Below are 22,724 nucleotides of genomic sequence, written 5' to 3'. Positions count from 1 at the left end.
TAGGAGTCTTCCATGTTCTGTCTCCCTTTCTGATATTTCCCACTTATTTTTTCTCCTTTCCCCTTTATTCCCTTTCACTATTATTTATATTCCCCAAAGGAATGAAACCATATAATGTTTGTCCTTCTCCCATTGACTTATTTCACTCAGTCATCAATATATTTAAAAATTCACCAGGTAAGTCCAATGGTGCAACTAAATTTGAGAATTATCAAAATAGAGAAAGGAGACAAAGGGCTATAACCAAATAATGCCAGGTCTTGACAGTTTTTATATGAGTTCTTTCTAATCTTTGCACCAATCAGGTATTTTTGAAGACTACCAGAACTATTTACAAGAATAGAAAAAATAAAAGCTTGCTTATTATTTTTAAGAAGTCATCAAACCAACTGATACCAAAACCTGAGAAAGTACCCACAAAAGAAAGTTGTGACCAAGATAATTTATTAATAATGAAATAGGCAAAGCAAATTACTAGCAAATGGAATCTATTAGTGCATTCAAAGCATACTGTGCTATGACCAACTAAAATTTATCCCAGGGATTTAAAGTTTTCCTTATATGAGGAATTCTACTAATACAACTCATCATATTAATATGACAAAGATGAAAAATTTATTTTATTTTATTTTATTTTTATTTTTTTTAATTTATTTTTTATTGGTGTTCAATTTACTAACATACAGAATAACCCCCAGTGCCCGTCACCCATTCACTCCCACCCCCCGCCCTCCTCCCCTTCCACCACCCCTAGTTCGTTTCCCAGAGTTAGCAGTCTTTACGTTCTGTCTCCCTTTCTGATATTCTAATCAATGCAATGTTAAGACACTTGATAAAATTCAACAGAAATGTCTGATTTAAAAAATCCTTAGTAAAAAAAAAAATCCTTAGTAAAATAGGACTAGAAAGAGCCTTCCATGTCATAATTTAAAAATTTATCTAAATTAAAGGAATTATAATGCATACTATGTGTTAGATATTGTTTGTTCTACATGTGCTTTAAGTAGTAATTGTTCTAAACTTCAAAATAATATATGGGGTAGGCAATCTTTCTTTTAACCTCACAGAAAGAGTCAGTGATTGGCCCAGCTTCACACAGTAAATGAACAGTGAATCTTAAATTAATACCTGGGAAATCAGATTCCAGAAGCTTCACTGTCAACTACTCCCACATTTTCAGGGTTTTGACTGCCCTACAAGTTATTAGCCAAAGCATATGACGAATTAAAGGAGTGGTGTATTGGTAAGTGTTTAACAGATATCTGAGAGGGGCTCTGATTTGTAGCATTTGCCAATTTCTATAGTGTAAATACTCCCACCATGACCTATTTCAAGCTAGAAATGTGACATCACTAAACATGCTTTAGGAAAATATGTTCATTAGGTTACTATAATTTTTGCAAACATACAGACATAACAGATGTAAATAATCTTGATAGCATAGATAATATTAAGAGAGTGAAAAAACTTAGGAAGTAACAAATTTTTAGCATTACCTCTGTTTTTAAATATAATTTATTTAGTAGTAAGCTTATATAAATTTGACAACTAGTTCTTAAACTTTCTGAAAACTTAATGGCTCTTGAGAGCTGGTACCAAATGGCTCCAGTACACCACTGGAATGAAAAGGAAAGGGAAGAATTATAATTTGCAGAAGATATTTCCAGGAGTAGAGTGAATTTCTCCTCTCTTTATGTTTCTGCCTCAACCTATAGGGAGGCCATAATTTCTACCTAAATTTCTCCCATTAAGGGGGAGTAATGTTACAGGAAACTCTTTCATCCCACTGTTCATCTTTACTCTAGAAATAAATATCCCTCAGCTTGGCACTGGTTACATATATTATGGTACATGCACAAAATGGGACAATCTTTTGGAAATTGAATCTTACCTCATTCTGTTGCTATGGCTGGAAATGGTCTTTTTGTCACCAAATCACTGTAATAGGTAAGAAAGACAATCTCATGAAGCCTGAGGATGAGCTAGCCCAGGGAGAGAACATCTGATATTGGGGTTCTCTCTGGAAAAGATGGTGCCCTGTAAATTTATATAACTTCTCACATATAATCTCTCAAATTATTCCAAATCAATTCTACTCAGATAAAACTTCTTTACCCATTTATAGTAATTTATAGTTTACAAAGCACATTCACATACATTATCCCATTTAACTCTCACAAAAATCCTGTGAAGTAGATACTACCTCCATTTTACAGATCAGGAAACTGAGACTCAGAGAGCTAAAGTAACTTGCTTCACATCATACAGCTATTAAATGAAACCAATGAAACTCAGACCAGATCTTTAAAGTCCTTAGAAGGGACGCCTGGGTGGCTTAGCGGTTGAGCATCTGCCTTTGACAGAGAGCGTGATCCCGGCCCCGGGAACGAGTCCTGCATGGGTTTCCCTGCAAGGAGCCTGCTTCTCCCTCTGCATGTGTCTCTGCCTCTCTCTCTTTCTGTGTGTCTCTCATGAATAAGTAAATAAAATCTTTTAAAAAAAAGTCCTCAAAATACCTTTCCACCATACCAAGGTGGCTAGGGCAGAGATGTTATTACCTCTTGCAAGTTACACCATTAATTAATGTTCCATTTAGTCAAGAATACACATGCACACACTGTTCTGACCCACATTTCCTTATAGTTATATTCCTCATTCTTTGATTTAATCATGATAGAGAACAATTTATTGTGTGTATGTGTGTGGCACGGAAATCCCTTTGAAATTTGAATACATTTATGAACCATTTTAGCCTTGTCCCTCAAGCTGAATATTCATGAGAATTCATGAGCTTTTATCAGGTCTTGCTATCCTTATTTCCTCATTACCTTTAAAGTTTCCAGAAATAAGAAAAGGAACAACTAAAGAAGAAATGGATTGGAGACATGAAAGAAAGTATAAGAACTAAATAAGCACATTTTGCATTTTAAAAAATTGAATGTGTATAATACCCTTGGCTGACAGGCTGATCAGATCATCCCTGAAACAAAGAATTATATACTAATGAGGGGGTTGAATCAGAACCCTGAAAAGAGAGATTTAAGAGGTTAAGAAAGAACAATCTGGAAAAATACTCCTATTCAAATACAGCAACCAGCTGTTTGCTCTACAACTCCCACAGGACAGACCAATAGGAATGGAGGTAAGTGCAACAAGAGTATTAAAATAGAGAAAAAGGAATATTTTGATTTTAATGAGGGATTTGAAAGCATCAAAGTGATTGGATGCTCTGTGTCCAAAATTAGGACAGATTCCAGAGCATCAGGTCTTGTTTAAGCTCAAAACAGTCCAAAAGCAAAGAGTGGACTGGAGCCTGCACTTCCTTGTTTGCTTTCTTGTTTAACAACATCAAGACACATCCACTTCTTTAAGTAGAAGACTGGGTGACTTTTTCTGCTTCTTACTCATTTCCACATGCAATTAGTCTTTCATTTTCTCATTTCACCTCTTCCACCACCTTTATGCACCCTATACTGCAGTTACTATTTATCATATAGAAACCCATCCATCTGTTCATTCAGGTATTAGTTGGTGGCTAATATGTACATACTCCACTCCTTCTTGCCTCCATGAATTCACACATTCTGGTTGTTTTCTATGTAATGCCCTTCATCTTTATTGGCATCTAGTGAAATTCTTATTTTTTTGTGATGTGGATCATATGCCACTTCCTTAACATAGTCTTCCCCAATAACTTGCCATTCCCCCTCCCACTTTCTCTTATTGAAAATAGTTTAATTTTGGCAAAGTAAGTTCTTTTTATTCCATTATTAGCTCTCTTTTTCTTTTTTGAGTATAGTTGACACATGATGTTACATGAGTTTCAGGTATACAACATAGTGATTCAACACCTCTATATGTTATGGTATATTCACCACAGGTGTAGCTACCATCTGTCACTGCAACACTATTTTCTCTTTGAGCCATAAGTGCTGTGTACAGTTTATACAAGGCCCTCAAAATAATTGGAAGAATTAAATTGGCTTTATACTCATTCTTGGGAAGAGACCAATACTGAGATATTTAACATTTTATAATGGATTAGCTAAGAAATAAATACTAAATATAACTGACAGACATAATCAGTACACAAATAAAAATTAAAATAGCCAAAACTGGATGTAGTAAAATGTAGATCTATAAATTTTGACCTGGGAAAATGGGACTGGATAAAAATAATGCCCACAAAAGAAAACACATAGTAGCAGAAGCTATTATGTAAAATTTGATTTGGACAAAGACTGGTAACAGAACTGCTTGATAAGTTAAACGTAAATGAATCAGTCTGGATGAAAATAATTTAGTATTTTTATAGTCTTTTTAGTTTTTTATTATTTTTATTTTATTTAAAATCAATTAATTAACAGTGTATTATTAGTTTCAGAGATAGAGTTTAGTGATTCATCAGTTGCACATAACACCCAGTGCTCATTACATCAAGTGCCCTCCTTAGTGCCCGTTACCCCGTTAACAAAATTGGAAATTGGAAATATCTAAAGTAGTATAATAGAAAATTGGTTAAGGGATTGATTCAAGTTAATGGAATTAATTATTAAGAGTAATTTCATATCAATAATTTATATGAATTTGGTGCTGGTATAATTCTGATTTAAATATCTGTATTCATTAACATAGAATCAATCTCAGGACCAAAATAGTGAGGGAAAAATAACTACAGGGACATAATTGTGGGACAAAATTATCTACTGGCTCTCCAACAGAGTAAGCTTTCTTTTAAATATTTTATTTATTTATTCATGAGAATACACAGAGAGGAGAGAGAGTCAGAGACACAGGCAGAGGGAGAAGCAGGCTCCATGCAGGGAGCCTGACATGGGACTCTCTCCCGGGTCTCCAGGATCACACGTTGGCCTGAAGGCGGCGCTAAACCGCTGAGCCACCCAGGCTGCCCAGAGTAAACTTTTGATTAATGATTTTTGAACAAGGAAATGAATATTTAAACTGTAATTTTTGTGAACACTTTGTAATTATGTAATCCACAAAATCTGCTTAAAATTCATATTTGCCAAATTTGTAATATTTAATACACAATTAGATTATTTTAATCCTCTGATAATTTTGCATTACTTTGTGTGCTTCTCCCCTTCTATTTAGCTTTGGAGAATTTCTTTTCTTTTTAAAGATTTTATTTATTTGTTCAACAGAGAGAGAGAGTGCACAAGCAGGGGGAGCGGCAGAGGGAGAAGCAGGCTATCTGCTCAGCATGTGTGGCTTGATCCCAGGACCCTGGGATCATGACAGAAACCAAAGGCAGACGCTTAACCAGCTGGACCATCTGGGTACCCCTCTTTGGAGCATTACAAAGAGTTTTAAATTCTAATCTATATATGGACCCTTCTGCCTTAATTTCCCACAAGCATATTATGTTGTATTAATCAGGAAATGAGATCATTCAATAGAAGTCCATCATACAGAAAAACATCACAACACTTAATATTTCATTATTTCATGGGTCCATCTGCTTTCCAAAAAAGAAAGAGAGAAACTTGAGGACAAGAGAAAAGAAATATGTTAATCTCTTTCCTTTCATTTAAGAAAGCAACTAGATGTTTCACACTACCACTTAATTATAGTGTATAAAATTTTGAATATATTTCAAAAACTCACAGAAAAACTGGAAGAAAATAGAGTTGAGCTTTGAATGAAGGGGAACTTCTGAACCAAAGGTAATAAGTCACCAGCCCTCTGGCCCACACAGGTGTGTTTTATTCAGCCTATAGTCTTCTCTGAAGGATACCTCACATAAAACTCTAAATTCTAGCTTATCAGGGAAGAACAATCAGAAGGTCTTGCTACACTGTGCCTATTCTCTTTAACAACAAATTGGAATTTTGTGCTGGTCTCTCCTTTACAAGACTCAAGTCGTCCAGTCTCAAGACTCTCCACTGTCATGCCATTGCACTATTTGACCACTGAAGGAATTTGAGCTTAAGGGCATTGTCTAAGTCATACAAGAAATCATGAAGAGAAAGATTTTTACATCAAATGGGAAATTTTGGTATAACAACAAAGAAAGCTACCTTATTTGTTTGTAACAAATAACTGATTAAAAAAATGCAATTATAAGAGGCACCAACATATTAAATTTATCATGTAAAAAGCTCATCAAAAACACCAAAGCATTAAGAGATAAAAAGATTAAAATACCATGCTGGGTCTAGAGAAAGAGAAAAAGGAGAAAGAGAGAAATAAAAGGATAAGAACTCTTAACTGATAGAAGTGGAAAAAACATCCAAAAGCATACAAACTCATTAATAATATAACAATGGTTTCAGATCAGATACCATTTCTTTCTTTTTGTAAAAAATATTTCCAAAGTAGAGTTTATTATCATTTCACTTTCTTGACGTTAAAGGAAGACAAATTATCTGAATTTAAAATACACTTCTGAGGGGGGCACTTGACGGGATGAGCACCGGGTGTTATTCTGTATGTTGGCAAATTGAACACCAATAAAAAATAAATTTATAATAAATAAATAAATAAATAAATAAAATATTAAAAAATAAAAAAATACACTCCTTAGCTGTTTTCAAAACAGAGTATTTTGTATGTTTGACATCTTCTCATAGCAACAATCTTAAATATTAGCTCATGAAATGTCTTTGCAGGACTCCAATGTGACCAGTATGGTTAGAAAATAATGATAAAACCAAGCCACTACCAAATTTTTATAAGAATGTAGTAAGAAAATATGAATCAGTTTTAGAAGTTCAAACACAATGGTGATTTTCAATATACTAACCACTGCCTGCTGTTTAAAACCATTAAAGATGAAATATATCAAAACTTAAATCTTCAAAATATTAAAGAGCTGAGATAGTTACTGTCTTTTGTCGGTTATATATAAAAAATCCATTGCAAATCAAATTTTCTCCCATTAAAAATTCAAAATCTCAAGGTATCTAATTTAATTTTGTGTATCTCCATGCAAAAGGTGAAATTTGGTTATGGTAGTCTAATTTTGTTTTACTATAAGCCACTTTCCCATAAGAATTGATATTTTTATCCATAGATTCTTCATTGCCTATGTCATTACTTCTTTTTATTTTCTGATTCAGAAAGTATGTTCCAATTTTTTTTAAAGCTGCCTGCTTTAGAGCAAATAAAAGTTTATTTTCTTTTAGTTTTAGTGGCATGTAAGTTTTATTTTATTTTTTACATTTTTAAAATTTATTTATTTTTATTATTATTTTTAAAGATTTTATTTATTTATTCATGAGAGACACAGAGAAGGAGAGGGAGAGAGAGGCAGAGACACAGGCAGAGGGAGAAGCAGGCTCCATGCAGGGAGCCCGATGTGGGATTCGATCCTGGGTCTCCAGGATCAGGCCCTGGGCTGAAAGCGGCGCTAAACCACTGAGTCACCCGGGCTGCCCCATTTTTAAAATTTAAATTCAATTTGCCAACATATAGTATAACACTCAGTGCTCATCCATCAAGTGTCCTCCTCAGTGCGAGTCACCCAGTTAACCCATCCCCCCACCCATTTCCCCTTCTGCAACCCTTTATTTGTTTCTCAGAGTTAGGAGTCTCTCATGATTTGTCTCCCTCTCTAATTTTTCCCACTCAGTTCCCTTCCTTTCCCTTAAAATCCCTTTCACTATTTCTTATATTCCACATATGAGTGAAACCATATGATGATTGCCCTTCTCCGATTGACTTATTTCACTCAGCCTAATACCCTTTAGTTCCATCCACATGGGAGCAAATGGTGGATATTCATCTTTTCTGATGGCTGAGTAATATGACATTGTATATATAAATATACCACATCTTCTTTATCCATTCATCTGTCGAAGGACATCGTGACTCCTTCCACAGTCTGGCTATTGTGGATATTGTTGCTATAAACATTGGGGTGCAGGTGTCCCAGCATTCACTACATCTGTATCTTTGGGGTAAAGACCCAGTAGTGCAATTGCTGGGTCATAGGATAGCTCTGTTTTTAACTTCTCAAGGAACCCCCACACTTCTCCAGAGTGGCTGTGCCAGTTTGCATTCCCACCAACAATACAAGAGGTTTCCCCTTTCTCCACATCCTCTCTAACACTTGTTGATTCCTGTCTTAACTCAACATTCTCACTGGTGTGAGGTGGTATCTCATTGTGGTTTTTTTTTTTTAAAGATTTTATTCATTTATTCATGAGAGACACACAGAGAGAGAAAGGGATAGAGACACAGGCAGAGGGAGAAGCAGGCTCCACGCAGGGAGCCCAATGCGGGACTTGATCCTGGGACTCCAGGACCACGTCCTGGGCCAAAGGCAGGTGCCAAACTGCTGAGCCACCCAGGGATCCCCTCATTGTGGTTTTGATTTGTATTTCCCTGATGGCAAGTGATGCGGAGCATTTTCTCATGTGCTTGTTGGCCATGTGTGTCTTCTTTGGTGAAATTTCTCTTCATGTCTTCTGCCCATTTCATGATTGCATTGTTTTTTGGTAGATGCCATTTCTGATTCATTAAATTAAAAAGATTTAAGTTATAGCATCAATGCTGATGAAATGGTACTCCATTGTTGGTTGGAAAGCTGTTTGGCAGTTTTAAAAAGTTAATTCCTTTTAATGTAAGGTTCCTTTAAAAATACAGACCTTGGAGTCCAATTATCTGGATTTAAATCCTGGCTTCACCACTTAGCAAATGTGTAAACTGAATGACTTAAATGAACATGCCTCAGTGTCTTCTTTTCTAAGATGAGAATAATAGTGATAGTACTTACTGGATTATGAAGATTAAATAAATACTTGTGAAGTTTTTTGAACAGTGCCTGGCACATAGTGCTATTTAAGTCTGCTAAATGTGAATAGATTTAACTATTTAAAAAATTTATTCTAAGGGCAGCCCAAGTGGTTCAGCAGTTTAGTGCCACCTTTGGCCCAGGATGTGATCCTGAGACCCAGGATTGGGTTCCACATTGGGCTCCCTGCCTGAAGCCTGCTTCTCCCTCTGCCTGTGTGTCTGCTTCTCTCTCTCTGTCTCATGAATAAATAAATAAAATCTTTTAAATAAATAAATAAATTGAGCAAAGGTCATCCCAAAACTCATGGGAGAAATAGGTAAATTAGCATTATTTATAATAGCAAAAATAAGAAGCTATAATAGAATAGTTATATCATTGAAAATTAAACTAATGAAATATTATACAGTCATTAAAATTGTTTATGAATTCTGTGTAATAATATTGAAATACATTATAACTTTAAGTGAAACAAAAAGCAAAATGCAAGCCAGTATATTTGGTACTCTCACTACATTAATAAAAAAGAAATTTCCTTTGCATTGATAAAAAATTTGGGAGGAAGTTCACCAAAATGTTTAATGGCTGCTTATTGATGATAGAGCTATAAAATATTTTTATTTTTATTTTTTAAAGATTTTATTTATTTGATACAGAGAGAGAGAGTGCACAAGCAGGAGGAGCAACAGGCAGAGGGAGAGAGAGAATCAGACTCCCAACAGAGCAAATATGTAAAAGTAAAGAATGCTGAGTTTTAAATAAATGGAAAGCAGAGAAAAAATTTCCATTTATTTTAAACTCAGCATTCTTTACTTTTACATATTTCTTTATATACATTTTCAAGGTAGAAAGTGACATTATGTGTAATATTATTATTCTGATTTAACTGTTAGAAAGTGCACCAAAGATAACAGACTTCTCATTTACCCATTAACTTTCTTACTCTTAGTGTTTAAATACCCCTCTTAAACTGAACATTGTGTAGTACTAGCTTGTTTAATAAATATATGGTTACATATGTATGTAATTAAAATATATTGAGAACATTAAAAAAGGATAAATCAATTTAATAAATATCTAATTTATTCACTCATTCAACAAATATTTATTAAGACCCTGTTATGGGCCAGGCCCTGTTTTAGACACTTGGGAAATAACAAGTGATCAAGATTATTGTTCTCATGATGCTCCCATTCCATTGGAACTGAGAAAATAAAGTGAGAATGGCTTTGACTGAAAGAATCTTGAGACATCTAAAAATATATATCTCGGATTTAAAAGGATTTAAGAGGGTGAGACTCATGGTATAATTAACCAAAGTCCAACAAATTTCATAATTTTTATATATATCAACTTCAGACAACCATATTGTGAGATGATTTTCTTAGATGTTAATATTAAGAAACATAAAGATGGACTCATAAACAAATGCAAAAATAGAAAATATTTGAAGTCATTTAATTACATATAAGATATTATAAATTTAATAAATGTCAACCTGACATTGTGAAAATTAACCATTAGGTTCATAGAATTGGTTTTAGGATACTTAGTTTGCTCTCTTGGGGCCATAGTAGAATTAATAACTAAATAGGTATTGGAATATTTTATGGGAATTAAAAGGAATACTGATATCAAATGCCTGGCTAGGTCTAACCTACATCTATTTTGGAGCAATTTATGTTGTCCTAGCCTTAGTAAAAATTGGGATTTATGTTCATCTTTTCTTTACTATGTGAAGACAAACAACAAATTTGTTAAATTATAATAATTTCAATTATGTATCTAGACATTTTTCAAGGTAATTTGGTTTCTTTTCTTTTTCCCTATTATATATCCTACCCTCTCATAGTTGGATCCACTGCAATGTCTCCATTATTTCTATAATTGAGAGACTCTGAACTACACTTCCTATCTAATGATGGTCTGACTGACAGTGTGGGGGCCCTTGCTTGGCATGACAGATCTTTACTGCTAAGGACAAGACAAAAGCACAAGTTCTATTACAGTGAAATTTCTCTGGTATCCACATGAGTGAGAGACAGCACAGATAACCTTATTTTAGATCTTTATTTCAATATTTTTTTCTTAATTCTAGATGGATGTAATATTCATTTATCCTTTCTGCTAAAATACTTAATAGTTATTCACAGTTTCCCCTCTAGAGGAACAATCTAAGCTATATATGGAGAGAGCAAAAAATCAAATAAAGCCAAGAATACATGCCTTATGGTTTGACAATGGCTACTCTTACAAGGGGATTTAAACAATTTTTGAAAAGAGTCCCTAAATCTCCTAAAGTCCCCCATAAACTGCCTCCTGACCCCAAAATACCCTAAAACATATAGAGAAAGCAAGATGAAAAGGTGAACAATTAATTCACAATAGAACGACTAATCCTTAAATATTAAGGGTTTGGCTATTTGTACAAGATTGATTTGTAGGAAACTATACAGACAGACTTTGTGATTGATGAAGGCAAAACTGAGCATTAGATTAGCTTTTTACAGCAGTGTTTGCAGCCATCATTAATGTGAACTACATGTCATTTATATTGTCTTGAAAAATTGCACTGATTGTAAAAATAATCAGAAACACAAAGATAGGGACATGAAATAGTTACATACGAAAGTCCTGGAAAGAACTAAATAATTTGTTAGTCAATGATATAGATAGTATTAAATGAAATAGGCGGTCCTGGATGTCTCAGTTAAGTGTCCGACTCTTGATTTCAGCTCAGGTCATGATTTCAGGGTCCTGGGATTGAGCCTGTGTCAGGCTCCACACTCAGTGGGGAGTCTGCTTGAGCTTCTCTCTCTCTCCCTCTTCCCCTCCTCCTGCTTTCTCTCTCTCTAAAATAAATAAATCTTTTGGAAAAAAAAGAAGTGAAATAGTCATTTCTTGAGATCCAACATCCACATGTGAAACTCACACATATATGGTAAATATGTAGAAAAAGCTTAGGGTTTGGAATTAGATAAGCCAGTACTGAGGCTTTGCCACTTACTAATAGTATTTTGAGATAATCTCTCTGGCTTATCGAATGGCCTAAAGATAAATTTATAATGGAAATAATACACTTAAAGTGACTGATAGACAGTAACTGCTTAGTATATGTTTATTAACTTCTCCTTTACTTTGCTCCCATCTTTTCTTCTTTGTATCTCATATGCTGGAAGAAATCTTTTAAGATCTTGAATCAATATTCCACTGCCATGGAAAATTCCTAGGTAGAAACTATGGTTTCTTTTTCCAGATCAGAAAATCCTTTTGTTTAGCAGATTAAACTCCTGTCCTATCTTTGACTCCTTGACCAATTTCCTTTTAATTTTATTTATTCTATCTATCTTAGAGGAAATGAGAAAAATTGAATCTTTGCGTTATTTACCTTATTTTGAAATATATTAACAAACCTCTTCAAGAACCCTAACCCATTTTTTTCTCAAAGAAGCAGGAAAGAAAAATGCACAGATATATATGAAAACTATTTACACAGGCAAACGGATTGAGAAAAAAACACAAATGGGGAAGGAGGAAGAAAAATAGTGAGGCAGATAAAAGAAAAAAAAGCAGGGAATCCCTGAGTGGCTCAGCACTTTAGCGCCTGCCTTCAGCCTACGGTGGGATCCTGGAGTCCCAGGATCAAATCCCACATCAGGCTCCCTGCATGAAGCCTGCTTCTCCCTCTGCCTGTGTCTCTGCCTCTCTCTTTGTCTCTGTGTCTCTTATGAATAAATAAATAAAATCTTTGAAAAAAAAAGAAAAGAAAAAAAGCAGATGAGAAGAAAATGGAAGATAAAGTCAAATAGAAAAATAAAGTGAAAGTTAGAAATAAGAGGAGACAAAAATAGAGTGTGAGAGACATAACTGCAGCAATCCCTCCCATTTCCTTGACTCTCTCCATGGTATAGATTCTCTCAGATGTTCCTCACAATAACCTGTAAGGAACCTGTGCTCTAAAAGGATGCCACTAACAAGACTGTAAGATGCAGAAATGGAGTCTCAGGAAAGAATAAGCAAGAATAAGACTTGTTAAGTAGCAAGACAGGGATAAAGGCAAGACTCTAACTATGGTCTTTTAGTGTCTTCAAACCTCTGTGGATCAAGGCCACTTATACATAAAATATTAAAATCAAAAGAAATTTTCTGGCTCCTGGGATAGTGCTTTTTCTTCTATTCATGGTAAAAGAGGATGGGGAAATGATGAAAAGGGGGGATCTAGAGAGAGGGAGGTGAAGGATATGCTGAAAGCAGAAAGAAGGCTAGAAAAAGAGAGAGAAAAAAAATCCCCAGAAAGATGAAAAGCCAAATAGGAAACAGACTGAGAGACCCACCTAAGCATAATGGCATATGTCTTTGGATGATATTAAACCAATCCCCCAATCTAGGAGTTTAGAATCTTCTCACTTCACCCAGGTGACTCTGAAAATAACTGGTCTGGTCTCTGGGTTCTTTCTGCCTTGTAGACTGGTCACCTCAAACCAGACCAGCCCTCTCATCCAAGTTATCTGCCCCTTAACCAGGGCCAAAAGGGCAGTGGGGCAGACTCAGAGCCTGATGGAAACATGGAGGAGAGACACAGAGAAAGAAGCAACTAGCTGGAAGAGCTAACAAAATAGAGACATGGCTAGACATCTAGAGAAGAAACAGTAAGGCAGAGGTAAACTGAGTCAAGATCGGTGACATTTTATCAATGGCCACTGTCTGCAAGTCCCTGGTGTGATCTGAACACAGGTGATTGCTGAAGGAGGCAGTGAGATTCATCTCTGAGAGATGCCAACTTTCAGCACAGGAGGAGTGAACATATTCACTGACCTTCTCCATGGGCTTCAGTATCTGCAGGTGAGGACATTGGCTGTGCTACTATCGGGTCCATAGTGAGGATGCAGAAAGTTCTGCTGTAAACCAGCTGCTCATTTATGGTGTGACCTCCTGATTCTCTGCTCCTTCTGGTGTTTTCATGTTTCTTGCTCCCTAATGTTAAAAAATCCTCATGCTGTCTCTCTCACACATACATCCTCTCCCTCACAGATGTAGCAGGATATCCAGTTGGCTCTTAACATTAGGGAGGTAGAGGCTACTCCTCACTGGTCACTGAGAGGAGACTAATTGTAACAGATGAAAAATCTATTCTTTCAGTTTGCCTTATTAAGTCTGACCACATGTCAAACCAGTCCTAGGATCCTTGGGGGGACCTGTCCATTGGCAAAGGGCTCTGGAACTTCTGAGTTAGTTTCAGATTTCATAAGCAGAATCTTTTCCCCACCCAAGATTGCTGTTTGGAAGAATTAAGGGTCAGGATGTTTTCATGTTTCCTGCTCCCCTATGTCAGACCAAGAACCCTCATTCCTAAAGGCAGAACCTATCTAGAACTGATCACTCTGACCCTCAGCCCAAGGGGTTCAGGGAGATCTAGTCCAACATGGGACTGCGGGAAATGCAATGAGTAGTTGTTTTCTTTGGAAAAATGTTTGTTCAGAACAATTCCTGAACTGAATCAGCTATCCAGTCACGTTCAAAATATCCTCCTTGTCTCATAAGCTTTTCTTTTTCTTACAGTTGGTTTCTTAGAATTCAAATTCAAACAAGACCCAGAACTTACAAGCAGCACAGGAAAGAGTGGGCCCATGTCAACAAGACTAATTCTGCATATCTCTGCTGGCAGAGGAGAGGTTATAATTTTCTTCCATGCCTTTTTTTTTCTAAGCCATGGGCTTAGAAATTGCACAGGGCTGAAGCTATAAGAACAGCATTTCGGTCTCTGCTGAGAGGGTGGCCAGAGACTACAGGGCCAATAATGAGATAGTAAATGCATAATTCTGTTGAGTTTGAATGTCCTGGAGTTCCAGATACTGAAGCTAACAGGTTTAATGTGACACCACCTTCCAGGAAGCAGACATTACAAGAATTGTAAAAGAGAGTGGAGTTTACTCCCAACTGCATTTCCTAGAATCCCAGAACTTCTTTTCAGTCTTTTCTAATATTGGGTAGACTCTCTTTTTATGGAAGTGATTTTATTTTATTTATTTATTTTTTAATTTATTTTTTATTGGTGTTCAATTTACTAACATACAGAATAACCCCCAGTGCCCGTCACCCATTCACTCCCACCCCCCGCCCTCCTCCCCTTCTACCACCCTTAGTTCGTTTCCCAGAGTTAGCAGTCTTTACGTTCTGTCTCCCTTTCTGATATTTCCCACACATTTCTTCTCCCTTCCCTTATATTCCCTTTCACTATTATTTATATTCCCCAAATGAATGAGAACATATAATGTTTGTCCTTCTCCGACTGACTTCACTCAGCATAATACCCTCCAGTTCCATCCACGTTGAAGCAAATGGTGGGTATTTGTCATTTCTAATAGCTGAGTAATATTCCATTGTATACATAAACCACATCTTCTTTATCCATTCATCTTTCGTTGGACACCGAGGCTCCTTCCACAGTTTGGCTATCGTGGCCATTGCTGCTATAAACATCGGGGTGCAGGTGTCCCGGCGTTTCATTGCATTTGTATCTTTGGGGTAAATCCCCAACAGTGCAATTGCTGGGTCGTAGGGCAGGAATATGAACTGGTGCAGCCACTCTGGAAAACTGTGTGGAGGTTCCTCAAACAGTTGGAAGTGATTTTAGATAAATCAAGGTGCTTCACTAAATCGTCTCTTCTTTCTTCCACACTTTTTTTCTGAAAGGCCCTTACTCTCCAAAGCTTGACAAGGGAGCATGAAGAATTGATTTGTTTGTATTTTCTGTTTTTCTGCTTAGAGTGGTTTGAAGTCTGTGGTACCCTTTGTCTTCCAATTATGCTGAGGCGTGTGTTTTATGAGTTTTATTTCTTCTTTTTGACCTATACTGTTTTTAAAGTATTTGTGGAGAGATTCGGTTTTAGGTAGCTATTGTTATCCTTGATGAGCCAGAATCCAGATATTTTGGTTTCTGTTTTTGCTACTAAAAATCCTTCTTTTGGTCTAATATCTCTTGTCAATAATATCTTTTTCTGTGGCTATTCTAAGACCTTCTTTTTGTATTCAGTATTTTGAAATTTTATTACCTTTTTAATTTTTATTTATCTTGTTGGAGATTTGCTATCCCTTCTAAATTTAAGATAAAACTTCTTCATTAACTTGGGAAAAATCATTCAGCCATTATCTTTTTAAATATAACTTCTTCATTCTTTCTGGTATATTCGTTTGTTTTTTTAAGTTTTATTGATTTGTTTGAGTGGGGGAGGGGCAGAGGGAGAGGGAAAGAGAGTCTCAAGCTGACTCCAACTGAATTTGGAGCCTGACTCAGGACTTGATCCCTGACCTGAGATCACAACCTGAGATGAAACCAAGAGTCTGACGCTTAACTGATTGAGCCACCCAGGCGCCTCTATTAGTTTTTATCATTCTATTTGCCACTTAACTCTATTTTGTTTTAGTTTATCTTACTGTCTCTGAGCTGTGTTCTGGGTAATTCTTTAGCTCCACATCTCGTAAGTTTTCTAATTGTTTCTTCTTTGATGTGTAAGGTACTGTTGAAATGTCTAAGTTTTTTTATTTCAAAAACTATTTTGCAGTTCTGTATCTTATTTTTTTCTGCCAATATATCTGCTTCACTGATAGTATCTTGTTCCTTTCTCATGTTTTCAACTTTAGATTTTATTTCTTTGGACATCTTAAACACACTTACATTGTATTAATAAGCCAAAAATTCCATTGTCTGGAAATACTAAGGTGTCACTAGTGATATTTTTTTGTTTCTGGTATTTGTTGCTCAGAATGGTAGCTTTGTAATTTTGGATTATCAGCACATATTTAGCTGGACTTCACATAAGGAAATCTTGTGCAGTCTATTTTGTGAGAGGATTTATGTTTGTATCTATCAAGTATTCCAGAAACGTACAAACTCAGAATCATCTTATAATTATTTAGTTTAGAATTATTATTCTGGGGCCATGCACAAAGTATAAATTCATGAGTGAAGGTTTGTGATCATAAATTTTCAAGGGCTATTTTTTCCCCCAGAATTCGGGCTAACATAAACAGATATCCATGTTGTTTTCCTCTGCCAATGGAAAGATTATTTCCCTGTCCATTCTTTTACTGAGTGTGTAGACCTTTGAGGATACAAGCTTTAGTCAAGATTTCATTTCTAACTTCCTAAATTGTGTAGGTAAAGAGTTTGCTTCCTGTTCTGAAGTCTGTTTACTGAGATCCACAAACATTCCTGAAAAACATGATCTTAGTGACTGATTGTCATTCTGTTTTCCAGCTTTTTATTTATTTTTGCCCACTGTTTTATTTTCTTGAAAGTTCAGCAAGCATTTGATAGGATTTAAAACATACTTTATATAGCATTGTTAGGTTTTATAATTGTATATATGGGAAGGGATGGAAAGGTGGTTGAGACATGGAAATTCTTCCTAAAATCTTTTTATATATTGGGATATAGTTTATATTCAGTGAAATTTACCCTTTTTAGTGCAGTTCTATTTGACAAATATATATAGTAATGTAATCATCACTGCATTCAGGGTACGTAGCCCCACATTCCCTCATTTATCATCTCAAAATACTCCCTCATGGCCCTATGTAGCTAATTTATTCAACTCTTCCGTCTACCCCAAAACCTTGGTAATCACTGAACTGTTTTCTGTACCTATAGTTTTGCCATCTCCAGAAGGTACATTTAAGTGGAATTATATAGTATGCAGCCTTTTGGGTTTGCCTTCTTTTATTTAGCATAATGTATTTCAGATTCACCTATGTTATGTATACCAGTAGTTTGTTCCTTTTTATTTTTGAGTAGTAGTATTTCACTATATAGATGTACCACAGTTTTTTATCCATTAGTCATTTGGAGGTATTCACTATCACTCAAAATGTCAGTTGTTGGTGATTATGAGTAAAGCTGCTATAAATAATATCTGCATACAAATTTTTGTGTGAATGTTAAGTTTTCAATGTTCCTGAGTGGAAACCTTGGAGTAAGATTTTTAGGTGGTATATTGTTTAAATTTATGAGACATTGACAAATTATTTTACAAGAGGTTATATATACCATTTGCATTCTCACTAGCAACATAAGAGAAATATGAGAGTTCCACTTGCATTATTTCTTTGTCAGCACTAGGTATTTTCAGATTTTTATCATACTCTATAATTATAATAAATGTGTAGTGTGGTTAAATTGTGATTTTACTTGCATTTTCATAAAGACTAATGATGATGAGCATTTTTCTTGTGCATATTTGCCACCCATATATTTTCTCTGGCAAAATATCAACTATTTTGCATATTTAAACAATTGGTTTGTTTTCTTTATTTATTTTGAGCATTACTGATGCATTTTGGATACAAGTCATTTCTCAGATATGTGATTTTCAAATGTTTCTCCCAGTCTGTGTTTGTTGTTTTTTTCATTCTCTTAATAGTGACTTTCAAAGAGCAAAATTTTTATATTTTGATGAAGTCCAATTTACTAAGTTTTTTCTTTTATGCTTTGAGTGTCATAGTTAAGAAAACTTTGCCGAAAGAGGTAAAGGATCTATACCCTAAAAACTACAGAACACTTCTGAAAGAAATTGAGGAAGACACAAAGAGATGGAAAAATATTCCATGCTCATGGATTGGAAGAATTAATATTGTGAAAATGTCAATGCTACCCAGGGCAATTCACACATTCAGTGCAATCCCTATCAAAATACCATGGGCTTTCTTCACAGTGTTGGAACAAATAATCTTAAGATTTGTGTGGAATCAGAAAAGACCCCAAATAGCCAGGGGCATATTGAAAAAGAAAACCAGAGCTGGGGGCATCACAATGCCAGATTTCAAGTTGTACTCCAAAGCTGTGATCATCAAGACAGTGTGGTACTGGCACAAAAACAGACACATAGATCAATGGAACAGAATAGAGAACCCAGAAATGGGCCCTCAACTCCATGGTCAACTAATATTCGACAAAGCAGGAAAGACTATCCACTGGAAAAAGGACAGTCTCTTCAATAAACGGTGCTGGGAAAATTGGACATCCACCTGCAGAAGAATGAAACTAGACCATTCTCTTACACCATACACAAAGATAAACTCAAAATGGATGAAAGATCTACATGTGATACAGGAATCCATCAAAATCCTAGAGGAAAACATAGGCAACACCCTTTTTTGAACTTGGCCACAGCAACTTCTTGCAAGACACACCCATGAAGGCAAGGGAAACAAAAGCAAAAATGAATTATTGGGACTTCATCAAGATAAAAAGCTTCTGCACAGCCAAAGAAACAGTCAACAAAACTAAAAGACAACCTACAGAATGGGAGAAGATATTTGCAAATGACATTATCAGAGAAAGGGCTAGTATCCAAGATCTAGAAAGAACTTATTAATCTCAACACCAAAGAAACAAACAATCCAATCATGAAATGGGCAAAATACATGAACAGAAATTTCACAGAGGAAGACATCCACATGGCCAACAAGCACATGAAAAAATGCTCCGCATTACTTGCCATCAGGGAAATACAAATCAAAACCACAATGAGATACCACCTCACACCAGTGAGAATGGGGAAAATTAACAAGACAGGAAACAACAAATGTTGGAGAGGATGTGGAGAAAGGGGAACCCTCTTGCACTGTTGGTGGGAATGTGAACCGGTGTAGCCACTCTGGAAAACTGTGTGGAGGTTCCTCAAAGAGTTAAACATAGAACTGCCCTATGACCCAGCAATTGCACTACTGGGGATTTACCCCAAAGATACAGATGCAGTGAAATGCCGGGACACCTGCACCCCAGTGTTTATAGCAGCAATGTCCACAATAGCCAAACTGTGGAAGGAGCCTTGGTGTCCATTGAAAGATGAATGGATAAAGAAGATGTGGTCTATTTATACAATGGAATATTACTCAGCCATTAGAGATGACAAATACCCAGCATTTGCTTCAACATGGATGGAACTGGAAGGTACTATGCTGAGTGAAGTAAGTCAATTGGAACAGGACAAACATTATATGGTCTCATTCACCTGGGGAATATAAAAAATAGTGAAAGGGAATAAAGGGGAAAGGAGAGAAAATGAGTGGGAAATATCAAGCGAGGGTGACAGAACATGAGAGACACCTAACTCTAGGAAAGGAACAAGGAGTAGTGGAAAGGGAGGTGGGAGGGGGGTTGGGGTGACTGGGTGACAGGCACTGAGGGGGGCACTTGATGGGATGAGCACTGGGTGTTATGCTATATGTTGGCATTTTGAACTCCAACAAAAAATATATACAAAAAAGTAAAAAAAAAAGAAAACTTTGCCAAGACAAAGGTTATAAAGATTTTTACCTATGTTTTCTTCTGGAAGTTTGATCATTTTACATGATACCTGAGGCCTATGATCCATTTCGAGTTAATTTTTTTTATAGGGTACATGATATGGGTTGATGTTTGTTTTGCATATGTATGTTCAATTTTCTCAGTGTCATTTCTTAAAAAGATCATATTTTATTTATTGAATTTACTTTGAGTCTTGTTGAAAATAAGTTGGCTATACATATGAGGATCTATTTCAAAACTCTATTCTATCCCACAGGTTTATAGGTCTATCCTTTTGCCAATACCATGTATTTTTTGTTATTGTAGCTTTATAGTGAATCTTGAAATCAGGTAATGTGAGTCCTCCAACTTTGTTATTGATGTTCTTTGAAATTAATTGACTATTTTTAAGAGCAGTTTTAGGTTTACAGCAAAATGGACATAAAATATAAACAATTCCCATATATCCTCTAACACTTTACCCCACCCACTCAGCTTCCTCTATTGTGAATATTTTGCATTAGTATGGTGCATTTGTTATAACTGATAAGCCAGTATCAATATGTTATAACTAAAAGCCATTGTTTACATTAGGATTCATTGTGTGTGTCTACATTCTGTGGGTTTTAAAAAATGTATAATGGCATGTATCTACTATCATAGCATCATATGGTATAGCTTCAGTGTCCTATAAAACACCTGTGTTCCACCTATTTCTGCCTCCCTCTCTCCCTCTGTACTCCTGGCAACAACTGATTTTTAAAAAATTATCTCCATAGTTTTGTCTTTTCTAGAGTATCATATAGTTGGAATCATGCACTATATGCCCTTTTCAGATTGGCTTATTTCACTTACCAATATGCATTTAAGAATCCTCTATGTCTTTTTGTGGCTTGATAGCTCATTTCTTTTTATCATTATATGGATGTACTAGAGTTTGTTTATCCATTCACCTATTGAAAGACATCTTGCTTGCTTCTAAGTTTGAGCAATTATGAATAAAGCTGCTGTAAACATTTGTCTACAGCTTAGATCTCGTTTGGGTAAATACCAAGGAGTATAACTGCTGAATCATATGGAAGGAGTATGTTTAGGTTTGTAAGAAATTGCTAAGCTTTTTAAAAAATATTTTTATTTATTTAACACAGAGAGAAAGAGAGCTAGAGAGCAGAAGCAGGAGGAACAGCAGAGGGAGGAGGAGAAGCTGAGCAGGCAGCCCATCGTGGGGCTCTATCCCAGGACCCTAAGAATATGACCTGAGCCAAAGCAGACGCTTAACCAACTGACCCACCCAGGCACCCCACTAAACTGTCCTTTAAAGTGACCATATCATTTTGCATTCTACTAGCAATGAATTAGAGTTCCTGTTGTTTCATATCCTCATCAACATTTGGTATTGTCAGTGTTTTGGATTTTAACCATTTTAATGGATGTGTAGTGGCATTTCGTTGTTTTAATCTGTAGTGCCCTAATGACATATGACATTGGGCATCTTTTATATTTGCCATCTGTATCTTCTTTGATAAGGTATCTGTTCAGATCTTTTGCCTATTTTAAAAATCAGGTTGTTTGTTTTCTTATCGTTGAGTTTTACTAGTTCTTTGTATATTTTAGATACCGGTCCATTATGAGATATGTGTTTTGCAAACATTTTCTCAGTCTGTGGTTTGTTTCATTCTCTGGCCATTGGGTTTTGCATAAGAAAAGTTTTTAATCTTAATGAAATCCAACTTATCCACTTTATTTTATGCATGATGATTTTGTGTTGTATCTAAAAAGCCATTGCCAAGTTTGCATAGAGTTTCTCCGATATTATTTTCTTTTTTTTTAATTTTTATTTATTTATGATAGTCATACAGAGAGAGAGAGAGAGAGGCAGAGACACAGGCAGAGGGAGAAGCAGGCTCCATGCACCGGGAGCATGACGTGGGATTCGATCCCGGGTCTCCAGGATCGCGCCCTGGGCCAAAGGCAGGAGCTAAACCGCTGCGCCACCCAGGGATCCCCGATATTATTTTCTAGGAGTTTTATGGTTTTGTGTTTTACATTTAGCTCTATGATCTATTTAGAATTAACTTTTGTGAAGGATGTAAGATCTATGTGTAAATTCTTTCTTTCTTTCTCTCTTTTTTTTTTTTTTTGTATGTGTATGTCCTGTTTTTAAAGCACCATTTGCTGAAAAGAATATCCATTCTCCATTGAGTTGCTTTTGCTCCTTTGACTATTGACTATATTTCTGTGAGTCTGTGCTTGGGGATTATGTTCCATTGATCTATTTGTCTGGGTTTTTTTTTTGGGGGGGCAATATTACACTATCTGGACCAAAGGAGCTTTCTATTGTCTTAAAGATGGCTATTGTCAGTCCTCCAACTTTGTTCTTTTCCTCCAATATTGTATTGGCTGTACTGTGCCTTTCGCCTTTCTGTGCAAACTTCAGAATCAGTTTTCTGTATTCACAAAATAACTTGCTGTGTTCTTTTCAAAGTTGTTTTTGGATATCTTCATTCCTTTGCATTCCCATGTATGTTTTAGAAGCAGATTTCTGATTTCTACAAAAAAAAATCCTTCTAGTTTTTTGAGATTGCATTGAATCTATAGATCAGTCTTGGGAGAAATGACATCTTAACGATGTTTAGTTTTCAATTCCTGAACACAATATTATATATATATTTTTTTTTT

General features: G+C 35.7%; 1 long non-coding RNA gene across 1 annotated transcript in view; it reads right to left on the bottom strand.

The window, feature by feature from the left end:
• Positions 1 to 759: 759 nt before the first annotated feature.
• LOC144296908 (uncharacterized) overlaps positions 760 to 22,724 on the bottom strand; it is a 74,939-nt gene continuing 52,974 nt past the window's right edge. The window contains exons 3-4 of the long non-coding RNA XR_013363840.1: positions 1,892 to 1,938; positions 760 to 1,616 (exon numbers count right to left, since the gene is read on the bottom strand). This is a non-coding gene — a long non-coding RNA (uncharacterized LOC144296908). The remainder of the gene's footprint in view (positions 1,617 to 1,891; positions 1,939 to 22,724) is intronic.

This window comes from Canis aureus, chromosome 25, assembly GCF_053574225.1.
Source record: "Canis aureus isolate CA01 chromosome 25, VMU_Caureus_v.1.0, whole genome shotgun sequence".
NCBI classification, from domain to species: domain Eukaryota; kingdom Metazoa; phylum Chordata; class Mammalia; order Carnivora; family Canidae; genus Canis; species Canis aureus.
The sequence above is the reverse complement of the archived record's forward strand: the minus strand, read 5'-3'. Positions and strand labels throughout refer to the sequence as shown.